This window comes from Populus trichocarpa, chromosome 4 (genome assembly GCF_000002775.5).
Source record: "Populus trichocarpa isolate Nisqually-1 chromosome 4, P.trichocarpa_v4.1, whole genome shotgun sequence".
In the NCBI taxonomy this organism is placed as follows: Eukaryota; Viridiplantae; Streptophyta; class Magnoliopsida; order Malpighiales; family Salicaceae; genus Populus; species Populus trichocarpa.
In genome coordinates, this window is record NC_037288.2 from 13,215,414 (window position 1) to 13,231,274 (window position 15,861).

The 15,861-nt window shown below is 36.0% G+C and overlaps 1 non-coding gene across 1 annotated transcript; it reads left to right on the forward strand.

Moving 5' to 3' along the window:
• Window positions 1-11,813: 11,813 nt before the first annotated feature.
• LOC112327372 (small nucleolar RNA R71) lies at window positions 11,814-11,920 on the forward strand. Its single transcript, XR_002981594.1, has one exon. It is a non-coding gene; the product is annotated as a small nucleolar RNA R71 (small nucleolar RNA).
• The last annotated feature ends 3,941 nt before the right edge of the window (window positions 11,921-15,861 follow it).

Here is a 15,861-nt window from a genome sequence, read left to right on the forward strand (position 1 = left end):
CTTCTCCTTTGTGAGCTGTCTCTTTCTTCTTTTTGACCCAAAATAATGTGACAATGTCCCCTCCAGCTTTCCATCCATGCTTGCCCTCTTGGATCAATGAATTATTCAAAATAAATCAAATGTTATTTGTTGTGTGGACATGTAAGATCATGGATTGTGCTTGGGCTGATTTGGAGGCTGATTTGAGGCTGATTTGGGGCTAATTTCGGGCTGAATTAAGCATCAAATAAGGATACAAATGTATCTATTATTTGGGCTAAGATTGACATTAAAACCTTGAGTGTTTGATGGTTGAAGTTTGCACACAACATAAGGCAAGTTTGGGCTTGAAATAGATCATATGATATTCTTTTCTAGAATTGGAATAGAATTGATTTTGGGGCAATTTGGAGCACTTATTTGAACCAAGATTTTCTTCAATCTTCAACTAAATTTCTCTTCAATTTTGTTGCGAATTCCGACGTTGAATTTTCTGAAATAATTCATTTAAGCTCAAAAACCTATCGAAACATTAAAAGAAACTTCATTACTAAAAGCACATCAATTATTATAAAAACCCAAATAAAAACAATAAATACATATGTAAAATAAGAGACTTAATGATACTTTTGATGCACAATCAGCTGGCTACCCCCCTTCTCTTCTCTCTTCTTTTTATATCCTAGGAAACCCTAGGTCTCTATTTTACAAAATAGTCCTCCATTAAGTAGATTGTTTACATTTAAGTACTTCAATAACTATTTTCCTAAAAAAGGAGAAATAGCCTTGCATGAAATCTTCAAGCTTTGACTTAGAGGAGCTAATTGATGAAATAAAAACTTGGATATCAGTTTAGATGCTTCGGAACGTAATTTGGACTCGTTTCTTCACGAAACCTGTTTGTTGGCAGAATTTAGTTGTCATATTTGAAAAATCATATCTCCCTCATATGACTATTTTTTGCTGAAATGTGGAGAGTTGACAGGCCTTTGAGTCAGGAATCCAACAAAATTGAGTTTCCATCAATTGGACTTCTGTAGCTCCAGATATTCAAGTCGGAATGGTCGAAGGTCAACACTGGCAGATTGCGAGATTTGAATTTGAAGGCTGTGATTTCCATGCTCTTCCTTATTTTATTTTCTTGCCTTAGATATCTAGAAAGGTATGGATGCTAGCTTTTTAATGCCATTGGAATCACTTCATTTCGACCTCTAGAGCTCACGCTCTGCACAAAACATCGACTAAAGGTCAAATCTGCCAATTACCTTCAATTTACTCCTTTTTGCATCTTTCATCCAATAGTGCCTTCAAAACATAAAACAAAGAATATCAAGGAATTTTATATATAACATAGGCAAAACACTAGTTAAATGTGGGTGAAACTATCGAATAATATGGTTGCACCACGCTAACAGCGGTACTGCTTCGTCTTAGCTCGCCAACCCGTCCTTCTCCTTTAAAAAACATTAGTGGGTGGGTCCAGCCCTGACAAGTACCTGATCTGTGCCGAGAATGAGTTGGTTATTATAGAGAACATAATCTCCCTCTACCACTGACCATGTTCTTGTTTGAGGACTATTCTGACAGCGATGCCTTTGAAGAAGATGAGGTTGACTACTCTGCTTCTGAGTATGCATCTAGAGGGAGCTCTAAGTTTTTTCACTCCCCTGCTCAAATCCCTACTGTAGGGAAGCTAGATCTGCCCTCTGGCGGTGATCTGATGGCCCCTCCTCCACCTTTGGGTGATTCTGGGAAATCGGCCTCTACTGCCGCTCCCCCCGTTCAACACGCCTCTTCTTCAGGTAATTCTCCTGTGACTGTCCCTAGTAAAAGGTGTGATCTGTTTGCATCTAATCATAACCCAGATGTTTGCCCTAAACTATTTCATTTTTTTGAGATTAGCACTATCAAAACTTGTACTCTTCTTGATGATGACTTGACCAGTCACTCTGATATTTAGAATTTATGCATTGTGGGCTATGTTGCTGGCAAGTTTCCGAGTTATAAAGCTTTGAGCAGCATCATCTCAGATACTTGGCACTGCAAAGCCAAGTTAACTATCTATGAATCTTGCTGGTTAGTGTATCAATTTAAAAATGTTGATGATAAACTAGTTGTTCTGGCTAAAGGGCCTTATTTGGTCTATGGTTGTCCTCTTATTTTGAAACCAATGCCAAAATACTTTGATTTCTCTGCTGAAGATATGACCAAAGTGCCTGTTTGGGTGAAATTTCCAAACCTCCTTCTGAAATGTTGGTCAGTTCAGGGTCTCTCCAAGATAGCTAGTGTCCTTGGAAAGCCATTACAGAGTGACAAGCTTACAGCTACTATAGAGCAACTATCCTTTTCTAGAGTCTTGATTGAGCTTGATTTACTAGATGATCTGCCTTGCTATATCCCTATTTGTCTTCCTAATGGCATTGCTCTAAACCAATATGTTGTCTAAGAAACTTTGCCAAAATTTTGCAAACATTACCGAGTTCTTGGACACTCTACTGGAGCATGTACTAAATTCTCTACACCTGTTGACCCTGATATACAAGGCTCCTCAGATATGGCTGCCCCTCCTACTGGCCCTCCTCAGGTGCAGCGAGTTAGTGCTTTTCAACGTTTGGGGATGGCTATGCACACTAATGAGGGGCACAACAAGGGGAAAACAGAGGTTGTACACACCAATAAGGGGAAGGACAAGGGGAAAACAAAGGTTGTACACAACAATAAGGGGAATGATAGGGAAAACAAAGGTTGAGGATACCTGTTTGGATCCCATGCACGTGGAAGCTGATGAATGGGAGATTGTGAGAGGAAAGCACACCAAAAAACTTCTAAGCTCTAAAGGCAACAATGTAAATGTTGTGGAGTTACATGCAGGGACTTCTGCTAGAGTCACTACTAGAAGTGAAGGACGTAAGCATGCCATCAAAGCCCAAGGAAGTGGTAGGGGTCCACCTGCCACTCCTGCCAAATGATGATTATCCATTGCTGGAATGTTAGAGGGCTCAATAGCCCTATGAAATAGCATGAGGTTGTTAGCCTCATGAAAAGAAAGAAGATTGATGTTTGTTGCCTTTTAGAGACCAAGCTTTCCTCTTCCAAAGTTGGTCTCATGCATAGATTTTGGCTGTAGTCTTGGAAGTGTATCAGTAATAGTGAGGTGGCCTCCCCTGCCAGTATTGTTCTCTTCTGGAACCCCAGCACTGTAAATGTTGTTTTGTTTAATTTTTCTATTCAATTAGTGCATGTTCTCATTACTTGTTCTGAAAGTCATTACAGTTTCACAGCTTTTTTTGTTTATGGCTTCAACACTATTTCTCTTCGAAGATCCCTATAGGATGATCTGTGGAAGTGGAGTCCTAACTCTTCATGGCTGGTTCTTGGTCATTTTAATTTTATGCTATCTCAGGAGGATAAGAATAATGGAGCTCCTGTTTCCAGCTATGATGTTAGAGACTTTAGGGATTGTTGCTCTGACCTGGGTCTTACTGATTTAAACTCAATTGGTTGTCTATTCACCTGGTCAAATGGACATGTCTAGAGCAAAAATTGATAGAGTTATGGTCAACACTCATTGGTCCACTTTGCAGCAGCAGGCTCATGTTCATTTTGATACCCCTAGGGCTTTCTCAGACCACTCCCCTTCTTTTGTTCAACTGGGTTCACGGCAGCCTTGCAGGAATAGGAGCTTTAAATTTTTTAACATGTGGGCTAATCACTCTCAATTCTTAGAGTTGACTGAGCAATGCTGGAATACTCCTATTTATGGTTACTATATGTTCACTCTGTGTCAGAAGCTTAAGCTGTTGAAAAGGCCTTTGAAAGAGCTTAACAAACTTTATTATAGTCACATCTCTCAACGAGTTACAGGGCTGAGGAAGAATTGGATAGCCTTCAATCCCTTTTGCATCAAGACCGTGATAACATCCATCTTCAGACTCAGGACAAGCATCTTAGATCACAACTTTTGAACCTCAATTCAACGGAGCAGAGTTACTATGGGCAGAAACTCAAATTCATTTTCTTAAAGGAAGCAAACAAAGGCACTTGTTTCTTCCATGCTTTGCTGAGCCAAAAGCATAGGAGAAATCATATTCTAGCAATCCAAGTTCCCTTTGGCATGTTTACTTCTTCGGTGGATGAGGTGGGGCATAAGTTCGTCTGATACCATAGAAATCTCCTTGGCTCCATAAAACAAACTATTCCCATCAATGAGGATGTTATTCATTGTGGCCCATGTCTTGATGCTGTCTCTCATGATTTTCTTTTGGGCCAGTAACAAATGACCTTATCCAGCAAACTTTTTTCAGCATTATGACACAATCAAAAGATTGATGTCTTATCCCAAGTGCAGGAGTGTCGAAGTAATAAATAACCCAGCAAGACCGGGGTCGAACCACAAGAGGTTAACTGTATAAACAACAAATATAAAACAATTGTCAAGGTTAGAGGATCCACTAATGGTATTCAAATAAGTATAATATAAACTCTTTTTATTATTCAACTGGAAACCACACACAAAGGAGGTTCCAATTTAGATTATAATTTCCTAACATGATTACATTAATTATCTTATTCGAGTAATGTCAATACTTGTAAATGTGATCAGGTATTCATGGTGATAACTTATGTTAACAACAAATCAAGTCCTTTCATAGCACAGGTGTCGGTTATACCATACAGTTGGGCTATGAAAGTGCCAAGTATTTGTTGTACCAAGGGTTGTTCAACATAAATCTAGATTAATCATTTAACAAGCAAGGTATTAAGAGTGAGTAGATAATAAATACAAAACATGTTAGTATCAAACATTAAAGTCCATGTTGAGTTTATACTATACTTATTCTTACACCATTAGTGTAACCTTTTCACCGTGACATAATAAACTTAGCTGAACATTATGAATAAGAGAAACATAGATAAACAAGATAAGAACATAATTATATAAGTATGGTAAAGGAAATGAAAAGCATAAACAAGAGATTAAGGAAAATATAACATGGAATAAAACTTAAACATTACAAAATACAAAGAAAGAGAGCAATAGCAAGATCTTGATATGAAAACCAAGATGTCTAAATGTGTGGCAAATGCCTTCTTTTATAGGCTAAAATTCAGAACTATTGATTTGATGACTAATTGTTGAGTGGGTGACCACCTCTTTGACTTGGTGACAACCCTTATCTTCTTGTTTGAAAAAAACATTATTGTTAACATCAGAATTTAAACAAATAGTCATCATTAAAGTTCTAGGAAATTGTCTCAGCTTTCCAACAAAACAAGAATGAGCTCATTTGGACTTCTAGAACTCGAGATATGGGATGAATATTGAATAGTGTCTGGGCTGCAAGACAGATTCTGACTTCTCTTTTGTTGCTACAATTTGAACTTGAAAACGACCGTTTTGAATCTTGGACTCTTCATGAATTTTTAAGCTTGTGTCTTAGCTTTCCATCCATATAAACCATACCTAAATCCAAGTTCTACAACTCCAGTTATAATCCAATAACTGAATAGTGTTATAGTTTGAATTGAACCAGCATCTCTTCTCTAAGCTTAGCTCTTTCTTTGTCTTCTCAATTTCAATAGTTATACAAATCAATCAATCCTTTGAATTGGAAAACATGCCTGCATTTGAAATGAGCATTTACCATAAATTAAAGATATCTTATATTATCAGACTTGTTATTATAAAATATGCTTAAGTTAGGAAATTTAATGATACTTTAAGTGTAATATGATGATATAAAACCTTGATAAAAATGCACTTTTAAGTACTAATCACACCCCCAACCAGCTTATTACTAGTCCTTAGTAATCAAAGCGTTAAAATAGAAAAATAATTTGCAATTTCCACAAAGCAAGGCATTCATCATTCAACTTCCATTAATCTATCCAAATAAAGAAACTCTCATTAAATTTATATATTTGCTTCATATTGTTGAAACAAGATATTAATAAACCTTCTTTTTATGTGCTCAATGTATGAAACATAGATGATGGGGCTTTTATTGGAAGAAAACAATATTATGTTCTAATGTTTTTCTAAGGTTAACTTCCTTAGGTTGGGATTTATTATCTTTTTTTTTTGTTCTGTTTTTTTAATATATATACATATACTTAAACCACAATGCATCTTTAACCCATGTAACGAGCTTTAGGCTAATGACTCCCAGATCAGTTGGTCTTAGGGCATTAGGTGTTGAGACACCCCTACGAGCTTAGTAACTCGGGTTGCAGATACTGATACGTAGATAGTACAATGTTTGATTTCCTTAAGCTTTCTCCTCAACCCATGTAACAAGCACTGGGCCAATAGCTCCCAAGTTAGTTGACTTTAGGGTATTAGATGTTAAAACACCCTACGTTTTTATTATTATCAATATTATATTTATTTATTTTTTAACAAATTATATCTTATCCCTTTCCCTTAGTTGTTACCTTTAACAAAAGAAACATAATTAATGTAATAATCCAATGTGCAATCCACAATCATATGTTAAAGTGTGTGTGTGAAAATGAAGGTTTAAGAATACTTGTTAAATAAGTATATGAGCAGAATCAAGTGATAACAATGCGAGAGTTTGTAAACTTGAATATTTCAAGAAGTATTCTGATAGACCTTGATAAGAATATTTACTAAGATGCGTCTTAAGAGTCAATACAATTCCTCCTTACTCTGTCATCCTAATAACAATTTTGTCAAATGGTTTTAATAATAGCAAAAAACAGTTAGTAAGTTAGTTTTTTTTTTAATGTCAACTACTACCCTCTCCCCCCAACCTAAACGAGACATTGTCCTCAATGTCCTAAGGTAGAAAGATAGAGTATAGAAGACATCACCTGAAACATCGAACACTGACACACCTAAAACACACTTAAACAAATAGAATAAATAACAAAACAAAATAATATGCTATTAATAAAACCAAAAGACACAAGGTTTCACAAAGGAAGGCTCAAATCCAATCTAAGCTTTTAACAGCTTTCCATAGTTGACCAATTTATGCGACTCGTGGAGGGATCAATTACAGGGATGAAAGATTGTAGTTGGTCAATCAATTGTTTAGCAGTAGCAGTAGAGATTATGATTTGTCGTGCCGAAGATGTTAGAAATTTCTGTTCCACAGCTTGATCAATAAAAGACAACAAATTATCATAAAAACCATTACCATTTAACAAACCTATAGGTTTATGGTGAATGTGCAGTTGGGCCAAAGAGAAAATATGAAAGATCTCTTCCAATGTGCCCATACCACTTGGTAAGGCAATGAAGGCGTCAGCATGGTTAAACATCGCATTCATTCGATCAGACATTGTGGAGACCTGTAGTTGCTCTCCAATTATTTTTCCAATGATGTCCCATTTTGCTACAGCTTTGGGGATGACCCCTAAAACTTAACTGCCTCCTAAAAATACAGCTATTAACACCCCCATTAACCTAAGGCTGCCTTCCCCATACACTAAATGAATCTTTCTCTCGGCTAGTACCTGACTAAGGTGTTTTGCTGATTCTAAGAACTCTATTTCCTTCCCAAGACTTGATCCACCAAAAACACAAATATTTTTTTTATTTTAATAGCCGAGGTAACCTCCATTTGTGACACTTTTCTATTATTGGTGGCTATATGGGTTGAGTAGAAATGAAGGGAAGGAAGAGAAGATTTTATAGATGAGAAATTGAAAATGCAATCATACCACCTATATGTAGGCCAGTTGGAGTCTCATTCTCTCTCTCTCTCTCTCTCTCTCTCTCTATATATATATATATATATATATATATATATATATATATATATTTGGTCAAAATATGTGTATGTACAGGTAGTTGTGATTGTGGCTCACATCTTCCCCTGGTTTTACATCCAAGAACGGCTTAAATGCCCTTTATGGGTCGGGGATAAGCTTCCCATCCAGTTTTCTTAAAACTAGCAAACAAGGTTTTTTTTAATCAGATTCCCAAGACTAAGTCGATCATGTTCTTTATGAAAATGGGGTCATAAATCATGAATTGCATGATGCACATCTCCACTAGGGTGAGTCTCAAGAGTCAATAGAAGATTATTTAAAGACAAGGACACAGGCCATCCTTAATGAATTATATTTTATCTTCACGGTTTATAGATACCATTCCTAAAGAACGACATTGTGCATTACAAGTCCATCTGGCATATCGGTGACAGACTTTCAATCGTTTTGCACGACGTTTCTTTGCAAAAGTGCTTTTACCTGTCCCAGGCATGTATGAAATTAAAGAATTGGAGGACTCACCTGATAATCGAACCTTTGCTTCAATCATCCAACGAATATCTTCAAGAATTCCATGGTTCATTAACAACCTTAATCTTTCACACCTAGCACGGTAAATTTTTGCAATCGCATTTGGAGGCAAAGTGGGAAAATACTTTTTCAATTTTTCAAGAGTGGTGTCCATTTTTTAGATGAGAAGTGGAAAAGGGATGCAAAGAAAAGAGAAGGAACAAGGAATTGAACAAATATTTACACATGTATCAGTTATCATGAGAAACTGAAAGAATCGACTTAAGAGTCACGGAGTACTGTCATTTGTCATTTGACCATGGTTGGAGAAAGACTAGCAAAACAAGAGTCACACCAAAAAGAAACATAAAAACAATGTGAGAAAAACAAAATAATCAACCTTTATATACAGGATCATTCAAACCAATGGATTCATTTTCACTAGGAAAATTATCAAAGTAAGCTTTCAAACGAAGTCCATTTACCTTAAAAACATTGTCATTCTTTGGAATCTCAATATCAAAGACCCTATAAGGATACACATGTTTCACAATAAATGGACCGCTCCATCTTAATCTTAGCTTTCCAGGAAATAAATGGAGTCGAGAATTATAAAGCAAAACTTTTTGACCAACATCAAATGTTTTTCTCAAGATTCTCTTATCATGAAACTATTTGATTCTTGCTTTATAAATTTTTGAATTCTCATATGCATCATTTCTTATTTCCTTAAGCTCATTTATTTGTAACTTACGTAGCTGGCTAGCATCATCAAGGTTTGAATTGAAAGCTTTGATAGCCCAATAAGCTTTATGTTCAAGTTTCATAGGCAAGTGACAAGATTTTCCATAAACCAACCTATAAGGTGACATACCTAATGATATTTTAAAAGTAGTATGATAAGTCCAAAGTGCATCATTAAGTCTTAAAGACTAGTCCTTCCTATTAGGGTTCACTGTTTTTTCCAAGATTTGTTTGATCTCCCTATTAGCAAGTTCTACCTGTCCACTTGTCTAAGGGTGATAAGGGGTGGCAACTTTGTGTGTGATTCCATATTTCTTCATTAAAGACTCAAATGGCTTGTTGCAGAAATGTGTTCCACCATCACTTATCGTGGCTCGAGGGATTCCAAATTGACTCAAAATATTTTCTTTCAAAAACTTGATCACTATTTTATGATCATTGTGTCGACTTAGAATTGCCTCTATCCATTTTGAAACATAATCCACTGCGACTAATATGTACACAAAACCAAATGATGGAGAAAATAGACCCATGAAATCTATTCCCCAACAGTCAAAGATTTCAATCACAAGAATAGGATTTAAAGGCATCATGTGACGTTTTGAAATAGATCTTAACTTTTGATAATTTTCACAAGTTTTGCAGAATGCATGTGTGTCCTTAAACATGGTGGGCCAATAAAATCTACGTTGTAAGATTTTTGCAGTCGTCTTCTTTGATGACAAATGATCCGCACATGCCTCAGAATGATAAAATTTAATGACACTACTTACCTCATTGTCAGGAATACATCTTTGAAATATTTGATTAGGACAATATTTGAATAAGTAAGGGTCATCCCAATAAAAGTTCTTCACTTCGTTCAAAAACTTTCTTTTGTCTTGGGTACTCCAATGAGCTAGCAAATATCCTAAAGCAAGAAAATTGACAAAATTAGTAGACCAAGGCATTGGACTAAGAGAAAGTAAGGATTCGTCAGGAAAGTAATCATCGATTGGTGGGATGTTAGATGTCGAATCTATTGTCAATTTTGACAAATGATTTGCAACAACATTGTCGGTGCCTTTCTTGTCCTTGATTTCTTCCTGAGAATAAATCATTTGCCATTCTTCAAATTCATTAACTCAGTTTTACTCAAGGTAGATTCAAATTGATCATAAACTAATTCTTCAATAAGATCTACTTCCTGTAAATCATTATCATCTCCAGGTTGCTTGCAAATGTTGAAAATATTCATCTCCAATGTCATGTTTCCAAATGATAGCTTCATCAGTCCATTCCTACAATTAATCAATGCATTAAAAGTTGCAAGAAACGGACGTCCTAAAATAACAGGAATTGGATTACATGTTTCAACAGGTTATGTATCCAAGACAACAAAAACTACACGGTAAATGAATTTATCAACTTGTACTAACACATCCTCAACTATTCCTCTAGGCACTTTTACAAATCTATCAGAAAGTAAGAGAGTTACAAAAGTTGGTTTTAACTCACGTAGATTGAGACTCTAAAAGACTGAATATAGCAGTAAATTCACACTAGCTCCAAGATCAAGTAAAGCTCTTTTAATTTTATGTTCTCCAATAAAGCAAGAAATTGTAGGACAACCAGGGTCTTTATATTTCAAAGCATTATTGTTCTAAAGAATGGCACTTACTTGTTCGGCTAAAAAGGCTTTTTTTTTTCACATTCCGTTTTCTCTTCACAGTGCACAAGTCTTTCAAAAATTTAGCATAAGAAGGTACCTGTTAATAGCATCCAATAAAGGTATATTGATCCTTACCTGTTTGAAAGTTTCAAAGATTTCAAAATTGTGATTGACTTTTCTTTGTTTGGTTATGGCATGAGGAAATGGAAGTACTGGTGGGGAATTGGTCTTTTCTTTGCAATGTTTAGGTTCAACCCCTTCCTTACCCTCAGAGACTAACTCACCATCTTTCTCACAAGGTTCAAGAGTGGGTTTTTCAATAACATTACCACTGCGAAGAGTAATAAATGATTTGACTTGATCCATATGTTGGCTTCCAGAGCTACTCGCACTTGAATTGTATTGCCCTTTGGGATTTTGTTGTGGTTGAGATGGAAACATACCTTTCTCCTAAAAACTAAGAGCAGATGTGAACTTTGCAAGAGTATCTTTCAAATTTGCCATAGTTTGAGCATTTTGAGTGTTGATTGTCCCTTGCTTTTCAATGAATGCATGCAATGTTTCCTCAACATTTCTTCTAGGAGGGGGAGCATAAGGAGGTGCATATCCATGAGAATTTTGGAAATTATGGTGTGCTTGAAATAGTGGATGTGAAGTTTGTGCATTATTGTTACCACTCTTCCAACTGAAGTTTGGATGATTTCTCCAACCACGGTTGTATGTTTGCGAGTGTGGGTTATGATTGGGCCTTTGGAAACTGTTTAAAGCATGGGCTTGTTCATGAAGGCATTCCTTGAAAGAAGACAAAGTTGGACAATCATTGGTTGGGTGTTCATTGGTTTCACAGATTTGACACACAATATCTTGAACAGATTTTAATTGACCACTCATTTTAAATTCAAGTGCCTCGACTTTTCTAGCTAAAGATGCAAATTTGGCTTGGAGGTCATGATCTTCCCTAAGGTTGTACATACCTCCACTAGATGTATGAGGCTGAGTTTTACCCAGTGCCTCATAAGTACTTGTAGTGTCCCAATTTTGAGCATTTTCAGCTAACGAGTCTAGGTACTCCATTGCTTCATCTGGGTCTTTATCTTTAAACGTTCCATTGCACATCAATTTCACCATTTGCCTATCTTTAGGTGTTAACCCTTCATAAAAATGTGAAACCAATTTCCATGTTTCAAAATCATGATGAGGACAAGTATTAAGCAAGTCTTTATACCTATCCCAACACTGGTAAAATGTTTCTCCTGGCTTTTGAGTGAAAATGGTGATTTGTCTTTTGAAAGAGTTTGTTCTATGAGATGGAAAAAACTTTTTCAAAAACTGTTGTTGCATTTCATCCCAAACACAAATGGATCCTGGTCTCAAATTTTATAGCCATGTTTTAGCTTTATCTTTTAAAGAAAAAGGAAAAGGCTTTAATCTGATGGTGTTCATGCTACAATTTGAGTCATTATAAGTGTTACAAACTTCTTCAAATTCTCTCAAATGCATGTATGGATTTCTAGATCTAAGCTATGAAAAGAAGGTAAAAGTTGAATAATGTTTGGCTTAAAATTGAAGTGAGATGCATCAGGAGGGAAAATTATACATAATGGTGCACTTGTTCTTCTAGGATTCATGTGGTCTCTAAGTGTTCTAACTCGATTATTCTCATTATTCTCATTATGAAGTGATTGATTATCCTCTTCAACCATATTTTTTTTGAAAATGATGAGGATTTCCTAGAAAGTCTACCACTTAATGTACGTGTCCAAATTCTCATGCACGTATAGGAAGAGAATAAAAGGAAGAAGAAAACAAAAGAAAACGAAACAAAACAAAAGAAACAAAAGTTAGATACAAGAAAAGTGAAAAGTGAAAATAAAATAAATATTATAATTTATATAGGAATTTACCTCCCTGGCAATGACGCCAAAAACTTGACACGATCAAAAGATTGATGTCTTATCCCAAGTGCAGGAGTGTCGAAATAATAAATAACCCAGCAAGATAGGGGTTGAACCACAGGGAGGTTAACTGTATAAACTACAAATAAAGAAATAGATAATAACAGAAAAGGAGTTGAAGAGAGCTTTGAGATGTGATATTGATGTAAGGATTTAAACAAATATAAAACAATTGTCAAAGTTAGAGGATCCACTAATGATATTTCAAATAAGTATAATATAAATTCTTTTTATTATTCAACAGGAAACCACACACAAAGGAGGTTCCAATTCAGATTATAATTTATTAACATGATTACATTAATTATCTTATTCTAGTAATTTTAATACTTGTAAATGTGGAGGTTCCAATTCAGATTATAATTTCTTAACATGATTACATTAATTATCTTATTCTAGTAATTTTAATACTTGTAAATGTGGTCAGGTATTCATGGTGATAACTTATGTTAACAACAAATCAAGTTCCTTTCATAGCATAGGTGTCGGTTATACCATACAGTTAGGCTATGAAAGTGCCAAGTATTTATTGTCCCAAGGGTTGTTCAACACAAATCTAGATTAATCATTTAACAAGCAAGGTATTAAGAGTGAGTAAGATAATAAATACAAAACATGTTAGTATCAAACATTAAAGTCCAGTTGAGTTTATACTATACTTATTCTTACACCATTAGTGTAACAATTTCACCTTGACATAATAAACTTAGCTGAACATTATGAATAAGAGAAACATAGATAAACAAGATAAGAACACAATTATATAAGTACAGTTGGAAATGAAAAGCATAAACAAGAGATTAAGAAAAATATAACATGGAATAAAACTTGAACATTACAAAATACAAAGAAAGAGAGCAAGAGCAAGATCTTGATATGAAAACCAAGATGCCTAAATGTGTGGCAAATGCCTCCTTTTATAGGCTAAAATTCGGAACTATTGATTTATGGATGGCCACCTCTTTGACTTGGTGACAACTCTTATCTTCTTGTCTGAACAAACCGTCATTGCTAACATCAGAATTTGAATAGACAGTCTTCATGAAAGGCCTGGATAATTGTCTCCGCTTTTTAAAAAAACAAGAATAAGCTCATTTGGACTTCTAGAACTCGAGATATGGACTGAAAACTGAATAGTGTTTGGGCTGTAGGACAGATTCCGACTTCTCTTTTATTGCTACAATTTGAACTTGAAAACGACCATTTTGAATCTTGGACTCTTCATAAATGTTTTAGGCCTATATCTTAGCTTTCCATCCATATAAACTATACCTAAGTCCAAGTTCTACAACGCCAGTTATGATACAATAACTGAATAGTGTTCCAGTTTGAATTGAACCAACATCTCTTCTCTAAGCTTAGCTCTTTCTTTGTCTTCTCAATTTCAATAGTTATACAAATCAATCAAGCCTTTGAATTGTGAAACATGCTTGCATTTGAAATGAGCATTTACCATAAATTAAAGATATCTTATATTATCATACTTGTTATTATAAAACATGTTTAAGTTAGGGAATTTAATGATACTTTAAGTGCAATATGATGATATAAAACCTTGATAAAAATGCACTTTTAAGTACTAGTCACATTGGCAATGAGAAGGCCTAGGGCCAGATGGATACTCATCCCTTTTCTTCAAGAAAGCATGGAGGTGATTTATGAGCTGCGGTCAAGGATTTCTTTGCATCTAGAGATTTGCTCAAGCAGGTCAACCATTCGATCATTGCCCTTGTTCCAAAATTGTCCAATGCTAACTTGGCAGCAAATTTTCAGCCGATTTCTTGTTGCAATGTTATTTATAAGGTTATTTCCAAGATTCTTGCGGGGAGAATGACACATGTTCTTCAGGATATCATCAGCCCTGCCCAAAATGCTTTTCTAAGATGAAGGAATATGGCTGACAATATCCGCCTCATGCAGGAGCTTCTACAACATTATGGGAGGAAGCGGGCATCCCCAGATGTATTAATAAGATTGATTTCAGAAAGGCTTTTGACTCTGTTCAATGGTCTTTTCTACGACAAGTACTTCTGTTATTGGGTTTCCCTCCTCGTTTTGTCTGTCTCCTTATGCAATGTGTTAAGACTGCTTCCTTTTTTGTTGCTGTTAATGGGGATTTATATGGTTTCTTTAAGGGGCAATACGAAGTTCGTCAAGGAGATCCTCTTTCCCTCTATCTTTTTATTGCTTGTATGGAATACTTTTCCAGGATGCTTAAACAGAGTACGCGACACACTGATTTCAATTTCCACCCCAAATGTTTTGCTCTAGGGGTCAGCCACTTAGCTTTTACAGATGATGTCCTATTACTTTGCCGGTGTGATATGCAGTCTGTTAGCATATTAAACCAGCAGCTTCTTGCTTTTGGATGGATGTCCGGCCTTGATACTAATGCTACGAAGTCCTCTATATACTTTGGTGGAGTGGGGGAAAGTGTTAAGCTTGCCATCTTGCGCCTTACTAGCTTTTTAGAAGGGAGTTTTCCTTTCCGATATCTTGGGGTCCCTCTAAGTCCTCATAGATTATTGGCTAGTCAATTCTCCCCTCTCATGTAGAAATTGGAATCATCTATTCAGAGTTGGATAGGGAAAAACCTCTCCTATGCTGGTCACCTTGAGCTCATTAGATCAGTTATGCATGGCATGGTTCAATTCTGGCTCAGTATCTTTCCGATTCTAGGTATAGTTATTAACAAGATCAATAGCATCTGTCGTAGCTTTCTCTGGTCCGGGAACACTTGTTCGCCTCACTCTGCTCTTTTCTCCTGGCAAAAGGTGTGTCTTCCCAAACATGAAGGTGCCCTAGCTCTCCTAGATATCAGGGCAAGAAACAAAGGTTTTTTTGGCACAGCAGCTATGGAACTTTCACCTTAAATCAGACTCTTTGTGGATACGTTGGGTGGCACACTATTACATTCCTCATACCACAATCTGGGCTGTGGGTGTAAGGAGCACTTCATCACCTCTATGGAAGTCCATCTGCACTCTCAAAAACCAACTGGTAGAACAATGCGGAGGCATTCCTGATGCAATCAATACTCTTGAAAGTTGGCATACTGGTTTGGGGACATTTCTTGTTAATGCTCATGAGTTTTTCAGGTTTAAAGGTGAGAGTGTCCAGTGTACTAGGGTTGTTTGGGAGGAGTAGTCACTACCTCAGAATAAATTCATTCTATGGCTTGCAGCCCTTGGTAGACTCCGAACAAAGGACCGGCTCAGCTACCTCTCCACATAAACTCTTTGTTCTTTATGTAATCGAGATGACAAGACACATGCCCAT